The sequence below is a fragment of the Zea mays genome, chromosome 3 (assembly GCF_902167145.1).
Source record: "Zea mays cultivar B73 chromosome 3, Zm-B73-REFERENCE-NAM-5.0, whole genome shotgun sequence".
Taxonomy (NCBI): domain Eukaryota; kingdom Viridiplantae; phylum Streptophyta; class Magnoliopsida; order Poales; family Poaceae; genus Zea; species Zea mays.
In genome coordinates this window covers 58616936-58629175 of record NC_050098.1, presented here as the reverse complement: position 1 = coordinate 58629175, position 12240 = coordinate 58616936, and the positions used below count along the sequence as shown (strand labels likewise).

At 43.5% G+C, this 12240-nt stretch overlaps 1 pseudogene; it reads left to right on the top strand.

Moving 5' to 3' along the window:
* Positions 1–449: 449 nt before the first annotated feature.
* LOC109945009 (uncharacterized) lies at positions 450–12009 on the top strand (annotated as a pseudogene).
* Positions 12010–12240: the final 231 nt, after the last annotated feature.

The following is a 12240-nucleotide window of genomic DNA, read 5'->3' as shown; positions in this document are numbered from 1 at the left end:
GTACTATTCCACGGAGTCACTTACGCTTTTCAAATAAACCCCCGAACTTCTAAATCTTCTCACTTTGAAGCCCTCGACGGTACACCGCGCAAAGAACCGAGCTCCGGTGAGCTAACTAGCCGGAGGGAGCCAAGACCGGTGCCCCCAAGCGACTGACCCCGAATTGAATCCCTCCCAAGCATTTCCCCCAATATAATTTCAAGAATGGCGATCTAATTTGTCCTGGCCACGGTAACCGTGGATGTCACGAACAGACGATCACGTTCCCGATGATCAGTAGGCTTCTAGTCCAATTGAGTGGGTTGGTGAGTATCCAGGGCATGCATGGGTACTGAGACAAGAACATAAATGGCAAGATCGAACCTGGATTAAGCAGACCGCGGCGAGGTTGCTTTTATGGTGGCAGAAAACCGAATTGGGGGAAACGAGAAATTTGCGAGCTCTAAGCGATGATTCGAGGTGCGAGTCGCTTCACTGGTTGCGTAATTACCTAACGGAGCGAACGGTGACGGAAATTTATAGCCTCTAACGGCGGTGGCGTCCAATTTCACCAGGGTGTGCTGGCGGCCGGAGAAGAGAAACGGTACTGGCGCAACGAATTCGTGTCCTACGCCGTGGCAGTCACTCCGGTGATCAACAGGGAGCGAGAGCAGGTCACGGCGATGCAGTGGAAGTGCCTGGACACGCGGCGCAAGACCGGAAGGCGGCGGTCACCGGCGTGCTTATCGGATTCCGCCGCGGTGAGCTTGGTACGGCGGCCGGAATATTTTACTGGCCGGACTTATCCACGGCGGTGATCTTTACACGACTTCAAGTGTTATCCAGTCGATCTGGTCATGAATCACGGCGGCGAGGGCACGAATCTACGCGCGGCGATCGTCGGCGGTGAACTGAACTGAGCTGGCAGCTTAATCCATTTCAGTTTACTGTACCATCGCGAATTGCATTCAGTCGGTCTGACAGAGTAGATTCAAGGCAGATTTTCTCTAAATTTTCTATGGCAACTTACCTAAAACTCTGCAGCAAAGTTGTAGACCAATGATTCAGCTATAATCTTGCCATAACAATTATAGCCCAATTCCCACTCGATCATGCTTGATTTCCTGTCCAAAGATGACTTGGTACCACTATTAGTCTGAATTTTCAGACATCAAATAGCCTGACAGCTCGACTTTGAGTGTGATTTTCTTCCATTTCTTCATAACAACTATGCTTACACTCTTAAGCAAAGTTGTTCTCCTTTCATAGAGCTACAAAATTGTGGTGGTGACCTAGGGCAAAAACCTCATAATTTGAAAGTTACAAAGCTCCAAAGTTGAGCCCATATCACTGAATTTCAGACTTAGGTGAATAGGATTTAAGTGGTGCTTTTTGCAAATAGACCCAAAACTTAGGGTTTAACTTGCATTTTATGACTATTTTTCTTAAGCTTTAGGGTTTTCTCCATTTGGGTGTTGTTTTACCCCCCTCAGAACCATATTTAAGGTTAAGTACCCTACACTAGGGTTTTATTTGCAAAATACCATAACAATACAACGTGTTTGAAATTTTTGCCTAGTGAATGCATTCTAGGTGTATCAAACATATGAAATGCTGATGCTTATGATGTTATGCTCAAGTTTTAGTGACAGTAACACCAGGGGTGTTACAGGGTAGTGAAAGGGAAATAGGGTTAACCTTTTCCTATAATTAATTTTGGTGGTTGATAGTCAACGCAAACACATGGACTAACTAGTTTGCTCTAGAACTCATGTATTGCAGGTGCATAAGGTTCAACACAAACCAATGAAAGAATCAAGTTAGGGACATAATTTAAAATGGAGCAAAGAACTTGAGTGTGTTGAAAGTTGGCGCACCGGACTGTCCGGTGTGCCACTGGACAGTGTCGGGTGCACCAGATTCGTACAGGTGTCAACCAGCCTCTCTCTGGAAAACAAAGGCGCGCTCCGCTATAAATCATTGGACTGTCCGGTGTGCCACCAGACTGTCCGGTGAGCCAGCAGAGCAACGACTATCTGCGGGCAATGGTCAACTCTAACGGATGAACAGTGCAGCACAGTACCGCGACAGAGGTCAGAGCAGCGAAGTCAGAGGGCACCGGACTGTCCGGTGCCGCAAGAGGACAAAGCCCCTACGGCCGACTCGGCTCCGAACCCTAACGGTTGGGTGACGTGGCGGCGCACCGGACACTGAACAGTGCCTGTCTAGTGGTGCACCGGACTGTCCGGTGCGCCCATCGCGAGCAGCCTCCCCAACGGCTACCCAAGTGGTTGGGGGCTATAAATACCCCCAACCACCACAACCTTTGGCTTCCAAGTTTTCTGAAGATCACATTCAATACAAGAGCTCTAGCATTCACTCCAAGACACAATACAAAAGATCAAATCCTCTTCGAGTCCCAAATTCATTCCAAACACTTAGTGGCTTGTGAGAGAGAGATTTTTGTGTTCTTTTGCGCTCTTGTCGCTTGGATTGCCTTTCTTCTTTTCCCATTCTTATTCTCAAGTGCTTTGTAAGCAAGGCAAGAGACACCAAGTGTGTGGTAGTCCTTGCGGGGTCTTAGTGACCCGTGAGATTAAGGAAGAAGGCTCACTCGGTCTAAGTAACCGTTTGAGAGAGGGAAAGGGTTGAAATAGACCCGGTCTTAGTGACCTCTTCAACAAGGACTAGGTTCTTTGGAACCGATCCTCGGTAAAACAAATCATCGTGTTCACTCACCTTGATTCGTGTTTGATTTGTTTTCCCTCTCTTTCGGACTTGAATTTAATTCTAACGCTAACCCCGGCTTGTAGTGAGTGTTTAAGTTATAAATTTCAGGTTTCGCCTATTGACCCCCCCTCTAGGCGACTTTCAATTGGTATCAGAGCCATTGCTTCATTAAGAGTCTAATCAACTTGAAGTGATGTCTAGAGATCACACCAAGAGGGAGATCATGACCGGCGAAAAGACCGCAAGCTTGGGGAGGACTCCGTCAAGAGAGTCCGGCAACAGATAAAAGGAGGAATCATCTTCCTCCATCAAGTCGCATCGGAAAGGTGACAAGAAGAAGAAGATGAAGAAAGTGGTCTACTACGAGACCGACTCTTCATCACCTTCCACATCGAGCTCCGAGTCGTCCACCACTTCTAAGCACCATGAGCGCAAGAAGTATAGTAAGATGCCCCTACGCTATCCCCGTATTTCAAAGCACGCTCCATTACTTTCCGTACCCCTAGGCAAACCACCATATTTTGATGGTGAGGATTATTGCATGTGGAGTGATAAAATGAGGCACCATCTAACCTCACTCCATGAAAGTATTTGGGATATTGTTGAGTATGGAGCGCAGGTACCTAAGGTAGGGGACAAGGACTATGACTCGGACGAGGCCTCCCAAATTAGGCACTTTAACTCCCAAGCCACGTCTATACTCCTCGCCTCCTTATGTCGAGAGGAGTATAACAAGGTGCAAGGGTTAAAGAGCGCCAAGGAAATTTGGGACGCCCTCAAGACCACACACGAAGGGGATGAGGTGACCAAGATCACCAAGCGGGAGACGATCGAGGGGGAGCTCGGTCGATTCGTCCTCAACAAGGGAGAAGAGCCACAAGCAATGTGCAACCGACTAAAACAATGGTGAACCAAGTGTGCAACCTCGGGAGCACCAAATGGGATGACCATGAAATGGTCAAGGTTATTCTAAGATCCCTTGTTTTTCGTAATCCTACTCAAGTTCAATTAAGACGTGGGGATCCTAGATACAAACTAATGTCTCCCGAGGAAGTGATTGGCAAGTTTGTGAGCTTTGAACTTATGATCAAAGACTCCAAACACATTGTCAACTTAGAGCAAAGCGCCACCTCTATACCCGAAGTGCAACCCATCGCATTCAAGGCGGCGGAAGAAGAGAAGAAGGATTCTACATCAAGTAGGCTTCCAATCGACGCCTCCAAGCTCGACAACAAGGAAATGGCGCTCATCATCAAGAGCTTCCACCAAATCCTCATGCAAAGGAGGGGGAAGAACTACAAGTCCCACTCCAAGAAGGTGTGCTACCGATGTGGTAAGTCCGGTCACTTTATTGCTAAATGTCCAATCTCTAGTGAAAGTGACAGGGACGAAGACAAAAAGGGGAAGAAGAAGGAGAAGAAGAGGTACTACAAGAAGAAGGGCGGTGTTGGAACCTGCTCTCCTGGGCAAGTTGATCCAACGGGAAAGTAGAAAGAGTGTTTGCAAAGCTTAACACGGAATGCCAAAAGCTTTGTTCATCTCCCAGTGCCTGGGCACAGTACGGGGGTATTTATAGGTACTTGAGGGACCGCCTGTCCCTGTCAAAGACATTTAGACCCTCGAGTACCCAGTTTATCTCCAGAATATTCCCACGAGGGGAGGTTGCAGACAGTCATTACGGTAAACCTTATTACAGACACGGCCCTTATCACGCATGTCCACGCGGGGCCCATCCCTATGGGCCAAATCACACATGGGCCTCCCCCGGTGGTGAGGGAGCGGGAGGTCCATAGACTTCGGTAGGCCCTTCGTCTTGTCACATGAGTGTGAAGGGGGTCGAATAGGCCTCCGTCCGATTGGCGCCCTCGGCCTATTCTGGCGGGTTTTGTGGATTCAGCCTTCATCTAAGCAAGGAGAGGACGAAGTCGTAGAGCGAAGGGCGGCGTGTTCGCCATCGCCCCAACAGGCGGCGATGCCCACATATGTCGGGAATAAGACTCCGACGAGAGCTCCACCGACTCCTCCTCCGACGAGGACACCGCCAACATCGCCATCAACAAGGGCCTCCTCTTCCCCAACGTCGGCCACAAGTGTCTCATGGCTAAGGACGTCAAGAAAAAGAAGGTACACACTAGAGCCACCCCCAAATATACAACATCTAGTGATGAGGGTAGCTCTAGCGATAGTGAAGATAATTTAATGTCTCTTTTTGCCAACCTTAGCGTGGACCAAAAGAAAAAATTAAATGAATTAATTGAAGCCATTAATGAGAAGGATGAACTCTTGGATAGCCAAGAGGACTTCCTCATTAAAGAAAACAAAAAATTTGTTAAGTTGAAAAATGCTTATGCTCAGGAAGTAGAAAAATGTGAAAACTTAACTAAGGAGCTTAGCATTAGTCATGATAATAGCCTTAGAAATGAAAATGCTAGTTTAATTTCTAAGGTTAAAGATTTGAATGTTTGCAATGATTCTACTTCCTGTCTTAGATATAAGAATATTAAATTAAATGCTAGAATTGAGGAATTAAATGCATGCAAACCATCTACATCTACTGTTGATCATGTTTCTATTTGTACTAGATGTAGCGATATTAATGTTGAAGCTATAAATGATCACCTTGCCATGATTAAGAAACAAAATGATCACATAGCTCAATTAAGTGCTAAAATTGTTGAGCATGAGCTCGAAAATGAAAAATTTAAATTTGCTCGTAGTATGCTTTATAATGGGAGACGCCCTAACATTAAAGATGGCATTGGTTTCCAACATGGAAGTAATGTCAAGATTAATGCCCCTAAAAGATTGTCTAATTTTGTTAAGGGCAAGGCCCCCATGGTTCAGGATAGTGAGGGTTACATTTTATATCCTGCAAACTATCCTGAACATAAGATTAGGAAGATTCATGCTAGGAAACCTCATAATGTTTCTCACCATGCATTCATGTATAAAAATGAGGCTTCTAGCTCTAGGCATACCACACATGTTAAAATGCCTAGAAAGAAAATTCCTGCTGCATCAAATGAGCACAATGTTTCATTTAAGACTTTTGATGCATCTTATGTTTTAACTAACAAATCAGGCAAAGTAGTTGCCAAATATGTTGGGGGCAAACACAAGAGCTCCAAAACTTGTGTTTGGGTACCCAAGGTGCTTGTTTCTAACGTCAAAGGACCCAAGACTGTTTGGGTACCTAAGAACAAGGCCTAAAATTGTTTTGTAGGTTTATGCATCTGGTGGTTCAAGTTGGATAATCGATAGCGGGTGCACAAACCACATGACTGGGGAGAAAAGGATGTTCTCCTCCTACGAGAAAAACGAAGATCCCCAACGAGCTATCACATTCGGGGATGGAAATCAAGGTTTGGTCAAAGTCTTGGATAAAATTGCTATATCACCTGACCATTCTATTTCCAATGCTTTTCTTGTAGATTCTTTATATTACAATTTGCTTTCTATTTCTCAATTATGCAAAATGGGCTACAACTGTCTATTTACAGACATAGGTGTTACTGTCTTTAGAAGAAGTGATGATTCAATAACATTTAAGGGAGTGTTAGAGGGTCATCTATATTTAGTTAATTTTAATGATAACAAAGCTGAACTTGACACTTGCTTAATTGCTAAGACCAATATGGGCTGGCTCTGGCATCACCGACTTGCCCATGTTGGGATGAAGAATCTTCACAAGCTTCTAAAGGGAGAGCACATTTTAGGACTAACCAATGTTCATTTTGAGAAAGATAGGTTTTGAAGCGCATGCCAAGCAGGAAAGCAAGTTGGCACCCATCATCCACACAAGAACATCATGACGACTAACAGGCCGCTCAAGCTACTCCATATGGATCTATTCGGCCTGATAACTTACATAAGCATCAGCGGGAGTAAGTACTGTTTAGTTATTGTGGATGATTATTCTCGCTTCACTTGGGTATTCTTTTTGCAGGAAAAATCACAAACCCAAGAGACCCTAAAAGGATTCTTAAGGCGGGCTCAAAATGAGTTCGGATTAAGGATAAAAAAGATAAGAAACGATAATGGGACAAAGTTCAAGAATTCACAAATAGAAGGATTTCTTGAGGAGGAGGGCATCAAGCATAAATTCTCTTCTCCCTACACACCTCAACAAAATGGTGTAGTCGAGAGGAAGAATAGAACTCTACTAGATATGGAAAGAACCATGCTTGATGAGTACAAGACACCAGACCGGTTTTGGGCTGAGGCAATTAACACCGCCTGCTACTCCATCAACCGGTTATATCTTCACCGAATCCTCAAGAAAACATCATATGAACTCCTCACTGGTAAAAAGCCCAATGTTTCATATTTTAGAGTCTTTGGGAGTAAATATTTTATTCTTGTTAAAAGAGGTAGAAAATCTAAATTTGCTCCTAAAGTTGTAGAAGGCTTTTTACTTGGTTATGACTCAAACACAAGGGCATATAGAGTCTTCAACAAATCCACTAGATTGGTTGAGGTTTCTTGTGACATTGTGTTTGATGAAACTAATGGCTCCCAAGTGGAGCAAGTTGATCTTGATGAACTAGATGATGAAGAGGCTCCATGCGTCGCGCTAAGGAACATGTCCATTGGGGATGTGTGTCATAAGGAATCCGAAGAGCCTCCACAAACACAAGATCAAACGTCATCTTCCATACAAGCATCTCCACCAACTCAAGACTAGGATCAGGCTCAAGATGATGAAAATGAAGATCAAGAAGATGAGCCACCTCAAGAGGAGGACAATGATCAAGGGGGAGATGAAGATAATGAAAACAAGGAAGATGGTCAAGAAATTTAGGGTCAACGACCGCCACACCCAAGAGTCCACCAAGTAATTCAACGAGATCACCCCGTCAACTCCATCCTTGGTGACATTCATAAGGGGGTAATCACTAGATCTCGAGTTGCACATTTTTGTGAACATTACTCTTTTGTGTCCTCTATTGAGCCATACAGGGTAGAGGATGCACTAAGAGATCCGGATTGGGTGGTGGCAATGCAAGAGGAGCTCAACAACTTCACGAGGAATGATGTATGGCATTTAGTTCCATGTCCTAATCAAAATGTTGTAGGTACCAAGTGGGTATTCCGCAACAAGCAAGATGAGCATGGTGTGGTGACAAGAAACAAAGCCCAACTTGTGGCCAAAGGTTATTCACAAGTCGAAGGTTTGGATTTTGATGAAACTTATGCACCCGTAGCTAGGCTTGAGTCAATTCGCATACTACTTGCCTATGCTACTTACCATGGCTTTAAGCTCTATCAAATGGACGTGAAAAGTGCCTTCCTCAATGGACCCATCAAGGAAGAGGTCTACGTTGAGCAACCTCCCGGCTTTGAAGATAGTGACTACCCTAACCATGTTTACAAACTCTCAAAGGCGCTTTATGGGCTCAAGCAAGCCTCAAGAGCATCATATGAATGCCTGCGAGATTTTCTTATCACTAATGGCTTCAAAGTCGGTAAAGCCGATCCTACTCTCTTTACTAAAACTGTTGCAAAAGACTTGTTTGTATGCCAAATTTATGTTGATGATATTATATTTGGGTCTACTAACAAGTCAACTTGTGAAGAGTTTCGTAGGGTCTACTAATCAAGCAACTCCAAGATAGCACCTTCATCAGCCAAACAAAGTATATTCAAGACATACTTAACAAGTTTGGAATGAAGGATGGCAAACCCATCAAGACACCCATGGGAACAAATGGGCATCTCGACCTCGACACAGGAGGTAAGTCCATAGATCAAAAGGTATACCGGTCGATGATAGGATCTTTACTCTACTTATGTGCATCTCGACTGGATATTATGCTTTCTGTATGCATGTGTGCAAGATTTTAGGCAAATCCTAAGGAAGTTCACCTTAGGGCCGTGAAGAGAATCATGAGATACTTAGTTTACACTCCTAAGTTTGGACTTTGGTACCCCAAGGGATCCACCTTTTATTTAATAGGATATTCCGATTCTGATTGGGCAGGGTGTAAAATTGATAGGAAGAGCACATCAGAGACTTGTCAGTTTCTAGGGAGATCCCTGGTGTCATGGGCTTCAAAGAAACAAAACTCCGTAGCTCTTTCCACCGCCGAAGCCGAGTACATTACCGCAGGCTATTGTTGTGCGCAATTACTTTGGATGAGGCAAACCCTTAGGGACTATGGCTACAAATTGAGCAAAGTCCCTCTTCTATGTGATAATGAGAGTGCAATCTGCATGGCGGATAATCCCGTTGAACACATCCGCACTAAGCACATAGACATTCGGTATCACTTTCTGAGGGATCACCAACAAAAGGGAGATATCGAAATTGCTTATGTCAATACCCAAAACCAATTAGCCGATATCTTTACCAAGCCATTAGATGAGAAAACTTTTAGCAAACTTATGAATGAGCTAAATATACTTGACTCTCGAAATTTTGATTGAAACATTGCACACATAGCTTATTTATATACCTTTGATCATGTCTCTTTCATTTGGTGCAAATGCATATTTCTTATTATTCTTGTACCAAGGCTACGACTAATGTGTTTTCAAGTGTATTTCTATACTTAGTCTTAGATTGAAAGGGAAATGGAGTATTCTGCAAAGACAAGGCTTCCACTCCAACTCTGACGGTATCATTTACCCTTTGTCGTTACTCCCACAAACTCTCAATGCTATGACCCTTCAGTCATATTTATATTACGATTTGGGAGAAACATACAAAAAGGGCTCTCAAAGTCTCCGTTTTTGGCGATTAATGCCATAGGGGGAGAAAGTATTAAGCCTAAAGCAAAATTACCGCATCACCACGACCACCATTTCAAAAAATTTCGAAATGAAGTTTTAATTGGTATTTTTCGATTGGTATCTAATTTACAATTGATCTTCAATTGGTATCTTTAAAAGTCAATTTTCAAATTTGAATCTATTTCAAAAACCCTCTTGAAAGCTAAGAGGAGAATTTAATTTAGGGGGAGTTTAAATTTAGTCAAAGGAAAAGCATGACATTTCAAATCTTGAAAATGCTTCTTGCAATCTTATTCATATACCTTTGACTATTTGCAAAAGACTTTTGAAAAGATTTTACAAAAATATTTGCAAAAACAAAACAAGTGGTGCAAATGAGGTCCAAAATGTTAAATAAAAGAAAAGCAATCCATTCATATCTAATGAGTTGTTTCAATTGGTTTAACTCCAAGTAACCTATGCACATTCCAAATGCAAACTAGTTACATTTCTGCACTTTATATTTGCTTTGGTTTGTGTTGGCATCAATCAACAAAAAAGGGGGAGATTGAAAGGGAAATAGGGTTAACCTTTTCCTATAATTAATTTTGGTGGTTGATAGTCAACACAAACACATGGACTAACTAGTTTGCTCTATAACTCATGTATTATAGGTGCATAAGGTTCAACACAAACCAATAAAAGAATCAAGTTAGGGACATAATTTAAAACAGAGCAAAGAACTTGAGTGTGCTGAAAGTTGGCACACCGATGCACCAGGTCCGTACAGGTGTCAACCAGCCACTCTCGAGAAAACAAAGGCGCACTCCGCTATAATTCACCGGACTGTCCGGTGAGCCAGCGGAGCAACGACTATCTGTGGGCAACGGTCGACTCTTACGAATGAACAGTGCAGCATAGTACCACGGCAGAGGTCAGAGCAGCGAAGTCAAAGGGCACCAGACTGTCCGGTGCCGCAAGAGGACAAAGCCCTAACGGTCGACTCGGCTCCGAACCTTAACGGTTGGGTGACGTGGCAGCGCACTGGACTGTCCGGTGCGCCCATCGCCAGCAGCCTCCCCAACGGCTACCCAACTGGTTGGGGGCTATAAATACCCCCAACCACCACAACCTTTGGCATCCAAGTTTTCTGAAGATCACATTCAATACAAGAGCTCTAGCATTCACTCCAAGACACAATACAAAAGATCAAATCCTCTTCGAGTCCCCAATTCATTCCAAACACTTAGTGGCTTGTGTGAGAGAGATTTTTGTGTTCTTTTGCGCTCTTGTCGCTTGGATAGCCTTTCTTGTTTTCCCATTCTTATTCTCAAGTGCTTTGTAAGCAAGGCAAGAGACACCAAGTGTGTGGTGTTCCTTGCGGGGTCTTAGTGACCCGTGAGATTAAGGAAGAAGGCTCACTCGGTCTAAGTGACCGTTTGAGAGAGGGAAATGGTTGAAATAGACCCGGTCTTAGTGACCTCCTCAACGGGGACTAGGTTCTTTGGAACCGAACCTCGGTAAAACAAATCACCATGTTCACTCGCCTTGATTCGTGTTTGATTTGTTTTCCCTCTCTTTCGGACTTGAATTTAATTCTAACGCTAACCCCCGGCTTGTAGTGTGTGTTTAAGTTATAAATTTCAAGTTTCGCCTATTCACCCCCCTCTAGCCAACTTTCAGATAGTCATAGCAATGTTCATGAGATCAACTCTGAACTTATCTGAACATTATGTACATGTTAAATCAGTGCTTTACTTTGAACTAATAAAACACTGCTAAATTATGTTTTCAGTGTTGTAAGGCTTGAGCAAACTGTTAATTTATCATTGCTATGGTCTTTCAGGCTATTTGAGGAGATGTCGTCATCGTCATCCTTATTCTCTTGCTCCAATACTACGAGTGTTGAGCTTCCTCTAATCCCTTGCAAGCTCTGCAATGGGGTGGTGATTGAGCGGGTCTCCAAACAACCAGAAATCACGTCGAGGAAGTTCTACCGGTGCAGAGCCAAGAAAACGGTTATTTCTCAATTTTTGCTCAATTGATTAGTTATATGGTTTGGGTAATTTTAAGGGCCCAAGGCTTTCTTCTTTATAGGATGGGTCTCAATGTGATTTTTTCCACTAGCAAGCGAGCAATGATGTTTTGTTAATCGAGGATGGGTTTGTCAGTGGTGACTGATGCCTTGAGTTGTTAATGATCACACTTAATGATCATGGCAAAGTCGTTGAATCTCTAACCAATTCCATCAAAGAGATGAAGAGTTGTTAATGATCGCTCTTAATGATCATGGCAAAGCCGTTGAATCTCTAACCAATTCCATCAGAGAGATGAAGAAAAAGCTGTCCAACCTGGAGTTAGTGATGGAAGAGCTGGATAACGTGAAAAAGTCGATGAAGGCAGCCATGGTTGAAATTGAGGAAAACAAGAAATCGAAGAATGAGCTGCAAAAGCTTAAAGGGTCAACTAAAGTGAAGCATGTGAATATGGCACTGTGTTTTCTGCTTTTGACGTTGATTGGGGTGGTTTGTGATGGGACAGATGAATTGGGGGGAGGAAGCATCCAGCCGATTTATGTTGGGTGGCTAATGAACTTAGGATGGACTTTTGTATAGCTAGATGTAATCAGAACTGGTTTATATTTTCTCTGCTAACATGGCGTAGCAGCCAGGACACTTTGCTTATCAATTTACTTTTGCGCAAATCTCTTGCCTTGACTGATGACTTGAGCCAAATTTGTGTTGTCAGTGTTTGCTAATTTTGCTAATTGACTCCATTGTTCACTCAATAGCTACGAGCCACAATCAGGAAGAAGAGGAT